The 16,647-nt window shown below is 37.6% G+C and overlaps 1 pseudogene; it reads right to left on the bottom strand.

The window, feature by feature from the left end:
• Nucleotides 1-2,395: 2,395 nt before the first annotated feature.
• LOC127831825 (elongation of very long chain fatty acids protein 4-like) overlaps nt 2,396-16,647 on the bottom strand; it is a 28,756-nt pseudogene continuing 14,504 nt past the window's right edge.

The following is a 16,647-nucleotide window of genomic DNA, read 5'->3' as shown; positions in this document are numbered from 1 at the left end:
CTTAATATCGCTAGTTACAAACCACGGTACATGTCTTATACGGTACCAATGCACGCAATACTCCTATCAACAATTTTACGACCCTTAATACTCCCAATCGCTTTATTACCGTCCGCGATACTACAATCATCGAAATCACCACCCTCAATATTCCAATCATGACTTTACCGGTCAAAACACCCAATCAGCATATAACTGCCGACAGTTTTTAAATATGCAATATTACGCCCCGTTTACTCTCATACTCGCGCGTTATTCTTTTATTTGCGACTTTATTCCCCGCAATACTCTAATCCGTGACATTATCACCCTCTTTTCCACGACATACGTCTTCACTACTTAAACATGCGACATATTCGACCTCCATTATTGGCAAAATCGCTCATTATCAGCACTCAAATATAAGATATTACCTATATTACGGCCGCAATACTACGATCAGCTAAAATACTGTCCGCATCATTTAAATCTGAGGCATTATCGCCCGCAATACTCATTTCCGCGAAATCACCATCCTCAATATGCCAATTGTGACATGATTTCTCGTAACACTCTAATCCGCGACATTACCGCCTGTAATAGTCAAATTCGCAACGATGCCGCCCGCAGAACTTCAATATGAGGTACTGCCCGTCGAAATACTCCGATTCACACCTGTCATACTTTTATTAGCGATATAATCGCACGCAGCACTCCAATCCGGAACATTACCCCCGCATCAGTCGAAACATGAAAATACACCCCGAAACAGTCCGATTCGCGATATTATCTTCAGCAGCAATCCAGCCCTCGACATTATCGTCAGCAGAAATCCAGCCCGCGACTTCATTGGCAGCAGCACTCCAGTCCGCGACATCATCGTTAGCAGCATTCAAGTCCGCGACATCATCGTTAGCAGCACTCCAGCCGCGACATCATCGTCAGCAGCACTCCAGCCAACCGTGACATCATCGTAAGCAGCACTCCAGTCCACGACATCATCGTCAGAAAGCACTCAAGACCGTGATATCATCTTAAGCACACTCCAGTCCGCGACATCACCGTTAGCAGCACTCCAGTCCGCGACATTATCGTCAGCAGCACTCCAGCCCGCGACATCATCGTCAGCAGCACTCCAGTCTACGCCATTTACGCAAGCAGCACTCAAGTCCCAGACATTTACGCCCGCAGCACTCCAGTCAGCGAAATTTATGCCCGCAGCACTCCAGTCCGCGATATTTATGCCCGCAGCAGTCCAGTCCGCAACATTTACACCCACAGCAGTCCAGTCTGCGACATTTACGCCCGCTGCAATCAAGTCCGCGACATTAACGTCCACAGCATTCAAGTCCGCAACATTTACGTCCGCAGTACTTCATTCTGCGACATTTACGCCCGAGGCACTCCGGTCCACGACATTTACCCCCGATTCCTGTCCGCGACATCTACGCCCGTAGCATTCCAGTCCTCGACATTAACGTTCGCAGCATTCCAGTCCGCGACATTTACGCCCTCGGCACTCCAATCCGCGATATTATCATCCGCAGCACTGAAGTACGCGACATTTAGCCCGCATAAGTCTGATTCGCAAGATTAAGTCCGATTCGCGAGATTATCTACAGCAGTCCTTCAATCAGTGACATTATCCTTTCGCAACATTCAAATTAGCGATATTATCATCCGCAGCATCAATTATGCCTTAATAATGCCGCAATATATCCAAATACACTACTCCTATTCGTGATCTGCGTCGTTAACGGCCGCAACAGCCCTGTCCACATCATAATCCCCCACAACAGTCCAGGCTGCTATATTATCATCCACAGCAAGTTCTACGACATTATCTCCCGCAATAGTCCAACGAACAACATTATCGCCCGCAACAGTCCAATGCGCGATTTTATCGCCCTTAATTGTCCAATCCGCGACATTTTTGCTGCAATTTTTCAATACACGGCATTATCGTCTGCAATTGTCCAATCAACAAAATAATAGCTCGCAACTGTCCAATCAGCGACATTATTGCCCGAAACTATCCCATCCGCGACATCATTGTCCGCAACTGCCCAAGCAACGACATTATCATCTTCAACAGCACGATCCGCATTTGTCCAAATCAAACATTGATGCTAAAAAAAGTCCATTTCTCAACAATATCACCAGCAACATTCCAATCCGTGACCTGATTGCCCACAATATCACACAATATAATTCTTTGTAAAACTGCTATAAAGGTCGGTATAAACGATTCTGATTCCCAACATAATGCCGAGCCTCACGAGTCACAATACCAAACATGCCATGCCATACCTAACTCCTGGGTATACCTGTCCTAAGCCATGGAACCTCTGTGCAAAATACCATACGTCCAGTTCAAGTTGATGACATTAAAGTATAATATCGCTAACAATTTTCTACTTTATAAATTAAATTTATTGCAGTTTTCTATACAATAAGAAAGAAAGAATTGATCTCTAGACAGTAATAAAATGTTAGATAGAGATAAACACAATCATCACAGACAGTACAAACAGATCAATAAATACTCATTTAACAATACTTTTTAATTGAAAAGCAACATAACAGATCCTGTCACACAAACGCATGTTTATCTTAATATTTTTGGCTTCTTTATTACAATTATGAATAACTGGTAATCAAATTAGATTTTGTATGTATTATATTTATATTGCATAACCGAGTGTTCAAGTAAACTACATGTTCATCTAAAAACATAAGATAATTGGTTTAGAATCATTGTTGATAAACATGACTTATTAACAATCTATGTTGATTAAGTTGCCTGATTTTATAATATTTGTTGATAACGATGAGTTATTAAGAATCTATGATGATTATGACGAGGCCCTTACCATAGAGCACACACTGTCTATCATCCTCTGTTACAAAGCATTGACATCTGACTTGTCAGTACATTGTACACTTAAATGATCACAAACTCGCTCAAGATATGATAACATGAGCATTAAGTTCTGATGAAGTCAGTTCATGGAATGTCACAGTAATTGTATTAGTTTTGTTTGAATTAACATTCACAGATATCAGGAACCATATTATCATTCATAAAGTAAAATCAGGAAATATAATATCATACTTACAAAACTAAACAAAACTAAACTAAGAGCACATTATGGCTAAGAATCATAACTTTGTTATTCTTGTTGAAATGTAATTACTATTTTTGATGTGGGTAAACATCTAGTTATGTATGTATACACATTTATTCTACACATCATAAATCATTAATAAATTTCATAAAAAATAAACACTTAAACATGGCAGTTTAATTTGATTGATTGCAATCAAAACAAAATGTTCAAACAACAAATTATTGCCTTTAAATATGGCATAAGTTGAAAATCAGCTATTTAACAAAGTATTGTGCTCATAAGAAATAAAAATGAAGTTAAAAAAACCCTGACACAACAGAATAATTATCATCTATACAGTTAAAAGCCCTTCTTTTAAACTTTGAATTGACATGAATTTATGGGGGCATTATTTTTGTCTGGAGAAAACAAATCCTTGGAGAAATAAAATTCCCAGCTGCGTCATAAGTTTACATTGTTTTTGGAAAATAGTTAATTCAGATTAATTAAGCATATAAATGTATTTGATATTATTATTTCTTTATTTAAGAAAAATTGTTTAAAAGAATTTATAAATGAAGACAATATTAAATAAGAGGGTGCATCAATAGTAATAAATACCACCATCCCCGCCTTAAGAGCCAAATGTTGTAAATTGTAGCAAGTTGTAACACAAAAACATCCTGGGCATGGCTAGTTTTGACCCAAGGGACATTATCTGAAAGAAGTTTGAAGAGAACCACAATACCAAAGTTCTCAATTGTTCATTGTACATACCGGTACATTTAAAGGAAAGTTATGAAAACTTTATGTCCTATTTATTGACAGTTTATCTTTCAATGAGCACTTTATTAACGTCCCTCCCATTACACGATTTTCATAAAGATTTTTCTTGAAAATGCTCAATTGATTGGCTAGTCCATCAAAATAATATGTATTTTATAATTTAATTTGTAAGTAAATGCAGGATTCCCATATGTATTTAAGAACTTTCGCCATTCCATAACATTTTCTTTGTAAAAAATATGAGACAAAAATAAATCCGTAAATAACTTATTTCTTGAATTCAGAAAATATCTACAAGAAATTGAGTAAAATATTAATTAATGATATATTATGCTTATTTAAGGACATATGTTAATCAAATGAGAACACAATAATATAAAACAATATAAAATTAGAGAAAATAAACATGTACATATAAATAGTAAGTATCAAAAGAGCAAGAAAACAAACACATTTATATGTTTAAAAACTTAAAAAAAAACATCACTTTTCCAATATTGCTTACAGGCACCAGTATTCCAGCAAACTTAAAACACCACAGAAGAAGATGCAGAATTTTAAGTTTTACAAATCTTTTTGCTGCCTGTAAATGCCTTTAAAGATATACATTGAATGTAAATGTAAATTAAATGTACATTACTAGCACATGACTGCTATTATTTCATTTAAAATATGTAATAAATACATTTTGTATCCAAATGTATCCATTTTGTTAATTGACTATTAAAAAAAGGAGAAATGTAAATAGTTCAATAAAATGTAAAATATTTTTCAAACAGATCAATAATTTGATAATGTATAAAAACTTCTTCATAATTTCAATATTTGTACTTATTAAAAACAAAACAAACACTAAACATGGAGACATCATTGAGTCAAACATAGCATAAAAATATTATTAACCTCCATTTTGTGAAAGCTGCCAGAATAACTTATGAATGACATCAATATACATACACAATTGATATTTTTTTATTGTCACATATAGGGTTTGTTTGTTATGCACAACAAACTTTTTTAATTATTTCCAAAAACTCCATTTTCCCCCACACAAATTATTACCTGTTTAAGCAAAAAAGCTCTTGCACACCAAACATTATGTCCTTTAAACTGAAATTCAAAACGTACATGTTCCTGTTGAGCCCCGTATTACCCATTATGCAGAGTAGGCAACTGCCTATGGGCCCCGCAATTTTTAGGGGCCCCATGAGACCGCGACAAAATATTTTTTTACTTACTTAGCATGCAACAAGGTATTCTTATGATACTAAAGGAATAATCATTCCCGCTTTAACACTTTATTTATATATGTGATAAATGATTTAATATTTAATGACTTTACTTCACTTCAAAAGTACTTAATTATGACGAAAATCTGTGGGCTGAACCCCAAAAGTTTCACTGCCTATGGGCCTCCATGGTGCTTAACCCATTTATGCCAAGTGGACTCTCCCATCCTTCTAAATTGGATCAATTTATTTCCAAAATAAGGAATGTCTGTATATTTATTTCTATATTTAGAATATTTCTTACAGAAATTCCTTTAAGCAAACAGCGCAGACCCTGATGAGACGCCGCATCATGTGGCGTCTCATCTGGGTCTACGCTGTTTGCCAAGGCTTTTTTCCTAGACCTAGGCATAAATGGGTTAATCCAGCAATGTTCCTGTCACAAATGTAACACACAAGTAAACAATAATGCTACTTACATAAGTAGAAGATATCATCAAAACTCACAACTTATTTCAACCGAATGAAATCAATCTCTTTACAGAACACCTAACAGATCATTTAACAAACAACTCTGTGATTGTATGGCTTTGAGCACTTAAACAATGTATGTCATGACAACTCAAAACAAAGTATTTCAATTTCTCTTTCGCAACCCAGCTCCATTTTGACTGATTCCGTTCACATGAGCATCATGTTTGCCAACAAGGCCGTTCAAAGCTGCCTTGTCTCCTCTCTTTGAGTCAGGTTGTCTGGGTTTCTTATATGTGTTGTAGTAGAAGTTTGAGAAGAGAGCAATGTGTGTGAAGTCGTAGAATATCAGCGCCCAGTTGTACAGGTTAGGGAAGCCACAGTCGGAGTAGATTGCATAGGACGTATGGAACAGTATCACCCAAAACTGGAGCTGCAATGTTAACAAAATTATATGAAGGCTTTTACAAATATCTTAACCCTTTCCCACTTGTTATCTATAAAAATCTAAAGGGAATTAATCTGTTCTGTCAAAAGCGACCAGCACGCTGATTCTGGTTATTGATGGTAAACAAGGCCCAAAGCCGACTCTACATATCATGCAGAAACCAATCTCATATTCCAAGCCCTGGTAACATTGAAACCAATCTCATATTCCAAGCCCTGGTAACATTGACTGCAGAAACCAATCTCATATTCCAAGCCCTGGTAACATTGACTGCAGAAACCAATCTCATATTCCAAGCCCTGGTAACATTGACCTTTGACTTCAGAAACCAATCTCATATTCCAAGCCCTGGTAACATTGACTGCAGAAACCAATCTCATTTTCCAAGCCCTGGTAACATTGACTGCAGAAACCAATCTCATATTCCAAGCCCTGGTAACATTGACTGCAGAAACCAATCTCATATTCCAAGCCCTGGTAACATTGACTGCAGAAACCAATCTCATAGTCCAAGCCCTGGTAACATTGACTGCAGATACCAATCTCATATTCCAAGCCCTGGTAACATTGACTGCAGAAACCAATCTCATATTCCAAGCCCTGGTAACATTGACTGCAGAAACCAATCTCATATTCCAAGCCCTGGTAACATTGACTGCAGAAACCAATCTCATATTCCAAGCCCTGGTAACATTGGCTGCAGAAACCAATCTCATATTCCAAGCCCTGGTAACATTGACTGCAGAAACCAATCTCATTTACCAAGCCTTGGTATCTTTGAATGCAGAAACAAATCTCATATTCCAAGCCTTGGTAACATTGACTGCAGAAACCAACCTCATATTCCAAGCCCTGGTAACATTGACTGCAGAAACCAATCTCATATTCCAAGCCCTGGTAACATTGACTGCAGAAACCAATCTCATATTCCAAGCCCTGGTTACATTGACTGCAGAAACCAATCTCATATTCCAAGCCCTGGTAACATTGACCTTTGACTTCAGAAACCAATCTCATATTCCAAGCCCTGGTAACATTGACCTTTGACGTCAGAAACCAATCTCATATTCCAAGCCCTGGTAACATTGACCTTTGACTTCAAAAACCAATCTCATATTCCAAGCCCTGGTAACATTGACCTTTGACTTCAGAAACAAATCTCATATTCCAAGCTCTGGTAACATAACAAATCTCATAATCCAAGCCCTGGTATCATTGACCTTTGACTTCAGAAACCAATCTCATATTCCAAACCCTGGTAACATTGACCTTTGACTTCAGAAACCAATCTCATATTCCAAGCCCTAGTGACATTGACCTTTGACTTCAGAAACTAATCTCATATTCCAAGCCCTGGTAACATAACCAATCTCATGTTCCAAGCCCTGGTAACATTGACCTTTGACAGAAACCAATCTCATATTCCAAGCCCTGGTAACATTGACCGTTGACAGAAACCAATCTCATATATCAAGCCCTGGTAACATTGACCTTTGACAGAAACCAATCTCATATTCCAAGCCCTGGTAACATTGACGTTTGACAGAAACCAATCTCATATTCCAAGCCCTGGTAACATTGACTGCAGAAACCAATCTCATATTCAAAGCCCTGGTAACATTGACCTTGGACTTCAGTAACCAATCTCATATTCCAAGCCCTGGTAACATTGACTGCAGAAACCAATCTCATATTCCAAGCCCTGGTAACATTGACCTTTGACTTCAGAAACCAATCTCATATTCCAAGCCCTGGTAACATTGACCTTTGACAGAAACCAATCTCATATACCAAGCCCTGGTAACATTGACAGCAGAAACCAATCTCATATTCCAAGCCCTGGTAACATTGACCTTTGACAGAAACCAATCTCATATTCCAAGCCCTGATAACATTGACTTTTGACAGAAACCAATCTCATATTCCAAGCCCTGGAAACATTGACCTTTGACAGGAACCAATCCCATATTCCTAGCCCTGGTAACATTGACTGCAGAAACCAATCTCATATCCCAAGCCCTGGTAAGATTGACTGCAGAAACCAATCTCATATTCCAAGCCCTGGTAACATTGACCTCATATTCCAAGCCCTGGAAACATTGACCTCATATTCCAAGCCCTGGTAACATTGACCTCATATTCCTAGCCCTGGTAACATTGACCTCATATTCCAAGCCCTGGTTACATTGACCTCATATTCCAAGCCCTGGTAACATTGACCTTTGACAGAAATTAATCTCATATTCCAAGCCCTGGTAACATTGAAACTAATCTCATATTCCAAGCCCTGGTAACAATGACCTCATATTTCAAGCCCTGATAACATTGACCTCATATTCCAAGCCCTGGTAATATTGACCTTTGATTTCAGAAACCAATCTCATATTCCAAGCCCTGGTAACATTGACCTTTGACAGAAACCAATCTCATATCCCAAGCCCTGGTAACATTGACCTTTGACAGAAACCAATCTCATATTCCAAGCCCTGGTAACATTGACCTTTGACAGAAACCAATCTCATATTCCAAGCCCTGGTAACATTGACCTTTGACAGAAACCAATCTCATATTCCAAGCCCTGGTAACATTGACCTTTGACAGAAACCAATCTCATATTCCAAGCCTTGGTAACATTGACCTTTGACAGAAACCAATCTCATATTCCAAGCCCTGGTAACATTGACCTTTGACAGAAACCAATCTCATATTCCCAGCCCTGGTAACATTGACCTTTGACAGAAACCAATCTCATATTCCAAGCCATGGAAACATTGACCTTTGACAGAAACCAATCTCATATTCCAAGCCCTGGTAACATTGACCTTTGACAGAAACCAATCTCATATTCCAAGCCCTGGTAACATTGACCTCATATTCCAAGCCCTGGTAACATTGATCTCATATTCCAAGCCCTGATAACATTGACCTCATATTCCAAGCCCTGGTAACATTGACCTCATATTCCAACCCCTGGTAACATTGACCTTTGACTTTTAAATCAATAAGCCTTTCCTTTCCTCATAAGTTACCAGGATGTTACTTTTGATGATCTATTATCAATGAACTATCCATATACATTGAGCAGACATTTATTCCATGAAATGTATTATTGCTAGGTTAATTCTTAAGCCTGACATACTCAGAGGCAAAGTGAAAATGGCTTTATGCAACCAGCATAAAACCAGAACAGCCTGCAAGTAACTCACAGTCTGTTCAGGTCTTATGCTGTTTGCTGCTCATTAGTATTTAAGGGTTGGAAAGGAAGTCTTTACAACTTGAATATTGTACGAAAGGTCTTTAATTAAATGTAACTTTCTAACGGACTATCAATGTGTCAAAATATGTATCCAAGTGATAAAGGGTTAAAGTAGTAATTGAGCTATAGAGGTGTTTGGAATCCAGGGACTTCCTCACATTTGGTTGGTGTTTACTTCCATTCTTCCTTGTGGAGTATACTAAATACATCAGGTATTGTTCCTTTCAAGTAAAGTCTTAGTAATTTTCTAATTTAAGCCTGTGTGATTTGTATTTTTTTTAAGTAACAATTTTACTTGTACATGTATTATACCACCTTCATGAATGGCAAAATCAATGGTATATATTTTAACGTAATTTGTCATGATTTCGGATTTACATTTTCGGATACTTTTCCCCATTTATATCCGGACCGATTGATGTTGCGGGAAAATATGATCCCTGGTAACAAGTGACCTTAATCTAACAACCCCTAATGCAATCCCGTGTCAACATATCAAGTTTGAAGATAATAAAAACTAAAATTGTTGAACAGTTTGAAACTCTAAAATTGTTGAACAGTTTGAAACTCAGTTTAAAGCTGTTGTTTGCCTGACTGCCCATCTGCCTGACCGCCCCCTGACTGAAACCAATATCATATAACAAGTTTTTTCAAGTGTGTTGGACCCCTGGTACTCACGAGCTGCATGACGGTCATGTATCTCTTCCACCAGAGGTATTTCTGCATGCTAGGCCCCATGGCTGACAGGAGGTAGTAGGTGTACATGAGTACATGGATACCGCTGTTTATACTTGCTGAGAAGTACGCTGCAAGCAGAGATGGAAAAGGACCTTTTTAGGTAGGAAGATGCTTTTTAATTATTTTTTTCAATTGATGTCAAATATTGATGATGATGACATGCTGTTGGAGTTTGGTTCGAATTGGCATGTCAAACATTGGCAAGTAGTTATAAGTGTATTTTTTTTGTACAAGACAAGCTTGTTCACATATGAGCATGCAAAAAATGAGTCTTATCCCATACGCCTGTAGAGGAACTCTAGACCAGCTTGGAGACAAAATTAATGTACCATACAATACATTAAGTATCATTACTTCAAATAGTAACCATGATAACGTATACATATTTGTTACCAAGTAAAATATTCATTACACTGATCAAGAAATTCAGCAAATTATTCATTCAAGTATTAATCTTGAAGCTGCAGTATAACATTGAATATTATAAACTGTGACATGTAAAAATGGGTCTTAAGCCATGTGCGACCAGCGTAGCTCCAGCCCAGCCAAAGCATCAGGTCAGGAGCTACCTTGTATGCTTATGAGACCAAGAAACCTTGCGTGAGATTATTTCTCACACCATAGCCTGACCAGATGGTGTAAGACCCATTTTTGCATGTGGCGGCTCTGTGTCTATCTAGCCAACAAGAGCGTCTGTTAAGCATCCCCTATCTGGCAGTATTTTGAAGCACAGATTCAGACTGAGGATTTGAGAGTGTATAGATTAGCCATAGGCTCTAAATACACTTTAAAAAGTCTATATTATTAAGCTCTAACCAATAAAAGAAAAATTCTGAAAGAACATACATTCCCCACCAGGGGCATATTTCACACCGATGTACCAGATGAGAGGCATTGTGGAATGATGGTACAAGTGCAGAAAGGTGATCTGGGAATTCTTCTTACGCAGCATGAAAAACACCTGCAGCATGAGGAAAACTTAGTTAGTACAGATCTTAACAATCTGCCAATAGGACATTTTAAGTGATCTTTGCTCTGGGGAAAGCAGGTCATAATGCATGTGCATAGAGTATTATAACAGCAGTTAGCACAGGCTAATCAACGATGAACCATCATTTTTAAAATCCCCATTAAGGAATCTTATTTTCTTCTCTTTTTTTTTTTACAAAAAGTCAATAATATGAGCATAAAAACAAATAAATGTCAGCCTTGTTTATCAGATTGTAACACCTTATACACACTTCTAACAGTCCTTGTAAATATTAGGGCTGTAACGATACATTCGAATTGCTCGAATACGGCTGTGGACGAATAGTATTCGTTATTCGCCACCTCCCGAACTGAATATTTGACGAATACAAACAACTTGGTTTCGAGTTTGAAAGTTTAATCATCTTATCTTACCTTACAAATGAAGGTTCATACAATAAACCCCTATATTTAAATTTCTCCTATTCTGGCGTTTTTCATCATGTTTACCCCACCCACTATGCTACACAGTGAGATTATAAACAACAAGAGTGCCAAACTGTCACAAGATACGCCCGTTCGAAGGTTTTGGACACCATGCTCAATACTTGAAATGCACTAAGTGACCTCGAGACCTAGTTATTGACCCGGCATGACCCATATTTGATCTTGACCTAGATATCATTTAGATGTAACATCTGACTAAATTCGGTGAAGATCAGATGGAAACTACTTCAATTAGAGAGCGGACACCATGCTAAATGCTTGAAATGCACTAAGTGACATCTTGACCTTGTTTTTGACCCCGCATGACCTATATTTAAACTTGACCTACATATCATCTAGACACAACTTCTGACTAAATTAGGTGGAGATCAGATGAAAACTACTTCAATTAGAGAGCGGACACCATGCGAAATGCTTGAAATGCACTAAGTGACCTAATGACCTCGTTTTTGACCCTTCATGACCCATATTTGAACTTGACCAACATATCATCTAGACACAACTTCTGGCCAAATAAGGTGAAGATCGGATAAAAACTACTTCAATTAGAAAGCGGACACCATGCTAAATGCTTGAAATGCACTAAGTAACCTCGTGACCTCGTTTTTAACCCGGCATGACCCATATTCCAACTTGACCTACATATCATCTAGACACAACTTCTGACCAAATTAGGTGAAGATAGGATCAAACTACTTCAATTAGAGAGCGGACACCATGCCAAATACTTGAAATGCACTAAGTGACCTCATGACCTCGTTTTTGACCCTGCATGACCCATATTTGAACTTGACCTACATATCATCTAGACACAACTTCTGACCAAATTAGGTGAAGATAGGATGAAAACTACTTCAATTAGAGAGCGGACACCATGCTTAATGCTTGAAATGCACTAAGTAACCTTGTGACCTCGTTTTTGACCCGGCATGACCCATATTCAAACTTGACCTACATATAATCTAGACACAACTTCTGACCAAATTAGGTGAAGATCAGATGAAAACTACTTCAATTAGAAAGCGGACACCATGCTAAATGCACTTAGTGAACTCTTGACCTAGTTTTTGACCAGGCCTGACCCATATTTGAACTTGACCTACATATCATCTAGACACAACTTCTGACCAAATTTGGTGAAGATCAAGTGAAAACTACTTCAATTAGAGAGCGGACACCGTGCTTAATTCTTGAAATACACTAAGTGACCACGTGACCTAGTTTTTGAACTGGCATGACCCATATTCAAACCTGACCTAGATATTATCTAGACACAACTTATGACCAAGTTTGGTGAAGATCGGATGAAAACTATTTGTATAAGAGAGCGGACACTGCTGAGGATTTTTTAAAACGGGCGTATAAAAATGGCGGGCACTGGTTGAATATTTACGACATTGAATCGAAAATTCTTTAGATGGTTGTTTAATGTTTATTTAGGTTAATACGAGTGATTTGATGTTCAAACATACACACAAAGGATTAGCAGATGGAATTTCTTTTTTGTTTATCTTTACGACAATGATTGTGCAGCTTATCAACAAACATGGAGCCATGTCAAGTTGCTTAATTGTTCTACTCAATGATTTTATTGGTACTAGTAATATTTTTTAAAATTGTGTTCAAAGTTTAAGCAGTTCTAGTCAGTGCAGAGCTCCAGATAAGGATTTAATCTAAATGGTATTTCACCCCCTGATATTATTGTTAAAGTGTATTTTACTCCTTTGTTTCAGCCATCAAGGGTATTTATGAATATTTAGGGGTATTTTCCATTGCCATAGAAAACTGACAAAGTTAATGGTCGCTTAAAACGTCCCTTTTTTGATCCACAACCATGATGGGCCGCAATTTTATTGCAAGCGTACAATGTATTTTGATGGACTTACTTTTGATTCAAGGTTTAACTTACACTAAAAACTCAACTGGATTATTGATTTAACTGGTTACGCACTTTAATCGATTTAAAATACGTACCAAGATTTGTATTGCGTTTTGTTATGTACTGGGCTGATGCATTTTTTATTTTTTCAATGTGTTAATACGCAGATGCGCCTCTTATCTGGAGTTTGAGTCAGTGTTCTGTTATTTCAAAATGTTATATTTCATATTTTCAGTTTGCAATGATACTCAATTAATCAAATTGATAAATACTCATAGTTTCATACTATATAATGTCATGTCAAGTTGTCAGTATATCTTTTGTTCATTGAAATTCATATTCGCGAATAAATATTCTTTTTCGCCACCCTGCATTCGTGATACATACCGTATTTGTCACCTAGTGTATTCGTTACAGCCCTAGTAAATATTAACAAGCACTTTGTTTAAACAAGAGCTTTATCACAAACAAAACAGCAGTACCTTCAATTTTGTCGGTAAGGAACTGGATCTCCATAAGTTTTAATACACTAGCTCAAGTATTTTTTAGTTATAGCAGGATGCAGACAATAGTTTTTAATTATTTCTCAAACCAAAGCAATAACAACTGTGGTCTGACGAAATCACAGGAATTACCTGCATATATAATCACCATATGGCTCTTAATCCACATAACACTAACCTAGCCTAAGGACTTCTTGAGTTATTGCAGGTTCTGGATTTGTTGGACTACACAGACAGACAAACAGATTGATAAATTAAAATAACCTGCATATGGCACTCCATCCACATTCACCAACCTTGCTTAAGTACTATTTGACTTGTTGTAAAATCCATAAATACATTTTCTTTTATTTCTGCAACCATTACAAACAAAATCGTTATCTGATTGATAAACTAAACTAACATGCATATTCCGAATATGGCCCACTATGCAAAGAGGAAGGTGCATAAACCGTACAGTAAGGTTTAGTTATGGCATGATCCAGATTTGGACGGAAGTACTTGAGTTCACCTATAGTTTGCTTAGTTCCCTCCCGCTGCAGCTGTGGACAACTAAAATTGATTATATTTATTTCATTGTTTTATTTGATTATATATTTATTTATTTTAATACATTTCCAATTGCAGCAATATTTATATTTCTTAAAGCAAAGTCATATTTTCTTTCTCCCGTACTTACAGTGTCAATGAGCTCCACACTCTTTGAAATGAAGAACCACCAGCATGCTTTTGCCAGTCTGTCAGCATCGGCACTGCCCTGCTCCGACTGGGGCGCAAACCTTACTGAAACTCAGGTTGAACCATGCGCTCATCAGGAACTGAAACAGGGAACCAAAGCACCCAATGTGAGACAGGTCCCAAAACACAAAAGAGGGCAACATATATTAAACAGGGCACCAAACATGAGACAGGTCACATAAAACAAAAGAGGGTATCAGGTATAAAAACAGGGCACCAAACATGAGATAGGTCACATAACACAAAAGAGGGTATCAGGTATAAAAACAGCGCACCAAACATGAGATAGGTCACAAAACACAAAATAGGGTATCAGGTATAAAAACAACGCACCAAACATGAGATGGGTCACAAAACACAAAAGAGGATATCAGGTTTAAAACATCGCTCCAAACATGAGATAGGTCACATAACACAAAAGAGGGTATCAGGTATAAAAACAGCGCATCAAACATGAGATAGGTCACATAACACAAAAGAGGATATCAGGTATAAAAACAGCGCACCAAACATGAGGTAGGTCACATAACACAAAAAAGGATATCAGGTATAAAACATCGCTCAAAAAATGAGATAGGTCACATAACACTAAGGAGGGTATCAGGTATAAAAAAAGCGCACCAAACACGAGATAAGTCACAAAACACAAAAGAGGGTATCAGGTATAAAACATCGCTCAAAACATGAGATAGGTCACAAAACACAAAAGAGTGTATCAGGTATAAAAACAGCGCACCAAACATGAGATAGGTCACAAAACACAAAAGAGTGTATACTATCAGGTTTAAAACAGCACACCAAACATGAGATAGGTCACATAACACAAAAGAGGGTATCAGGTATAAAAACAGCGCACCAAACATGAGATAGGTCACATAACACATAAGAGGATATCAGGTATAAAAACAGCGCACCAAACGTGAGATAGGTCACATAAAACAAAAGAGGGTATCAGGTATAAAAACAGGGCACCAAACATGAGATAGGTCACAAAACACAAAACAGGGTATCAGGTATAAAACATCACTCCAAACATGAGATAGGTCACAAAACACAAAAGAGGGTTTCAGGTATAAAACATCGCTCCAAACATGAGATAAGTCACAAAACACAAAACGGGTATCAGGTATAAAACCGCGCACCAAACATGAGATAGGTCACAAACACAATAGAGGGCATCAGGTATAAAACCGCGCACCAAACAGTAGATAAGTCATAAAACACAAAAGAAGGCATCAGGTATAAAACCGCGCACCAAACATGAGATAAGTCACAAAACACAAAAGAGGGCATCAGGTATAAAACCGCGCACCAAACATGAATTTCAGGCCAAAATTAAGGGCCTTGGTCAATGACCTTGCATATTGAACCAGAAGATGTGTGTAATTATCACATGCAAATCTGTTGTAGTGAAGAGAAATTATGTTTTTCCACACCAAGCTCACTAATTTTTTAAGTATAACATGAAAGTCTTACCACTACCAGAGAACAAAAAAGAAAATTCTGCTTTAAGACTGTGCACAGAAATAAGATTTGAACAGTGTCTGTTTAGAAAGACCCTGGTGAGTAGATCTCCAATGAAAGGCAAAACTAACAAGATGTGTTTGTGAAACACAATGTCCCCCTATATGATGTTTGACCTTTAAGGATGACCTTGACCCCTATATGATGTTTGACCTTGAAGGATGACCTTGACCTTGACCCTTCACCACTCAAAATGTGCAGTTCCATGAGATACACATGCATTTCAAATATAAAATTGCTAGCTTCAATATTGCAGAAGTGACATAACATGAGCAATTTTGACCCATATATTTGACCTTGAAGGATGATCTTGACCTTGACCTTTCACCACTCAAAATGTGCAGCTCCATGAGATACACATGCATGCCAAATATCAAGTTGCTATCTTCAACATTGCAAAAGTATTAATAAAATAAGCAATTTGGGCCACATATATTTGACCTCTGACCTTGACCTTGACTTTTCACCACTCAAAATGTGAAGCTCCATGAGATACACATGCATGCCAAA

Source organism: Dreissena polymorpha, chromosome 1 (assembly GCF_020536995.1).
Source record: "Dreissena polymorpha isolate Duluth1 chromosome 1, UMN_Dpol_1.0, whole genome shotgun sequence".
Taxonomy (NCBI): Eukaryota; Metazoa; Mollusca; class Bivalvia; order Myida; family Dreissenidae; genus Dreissena; species Dreissena polymorpha.
The sequence above is the reverse complement of the archived record's forward strand: the minus strand, read 5'-3'. Positions and strand labels throughout refer to the sequence as shown.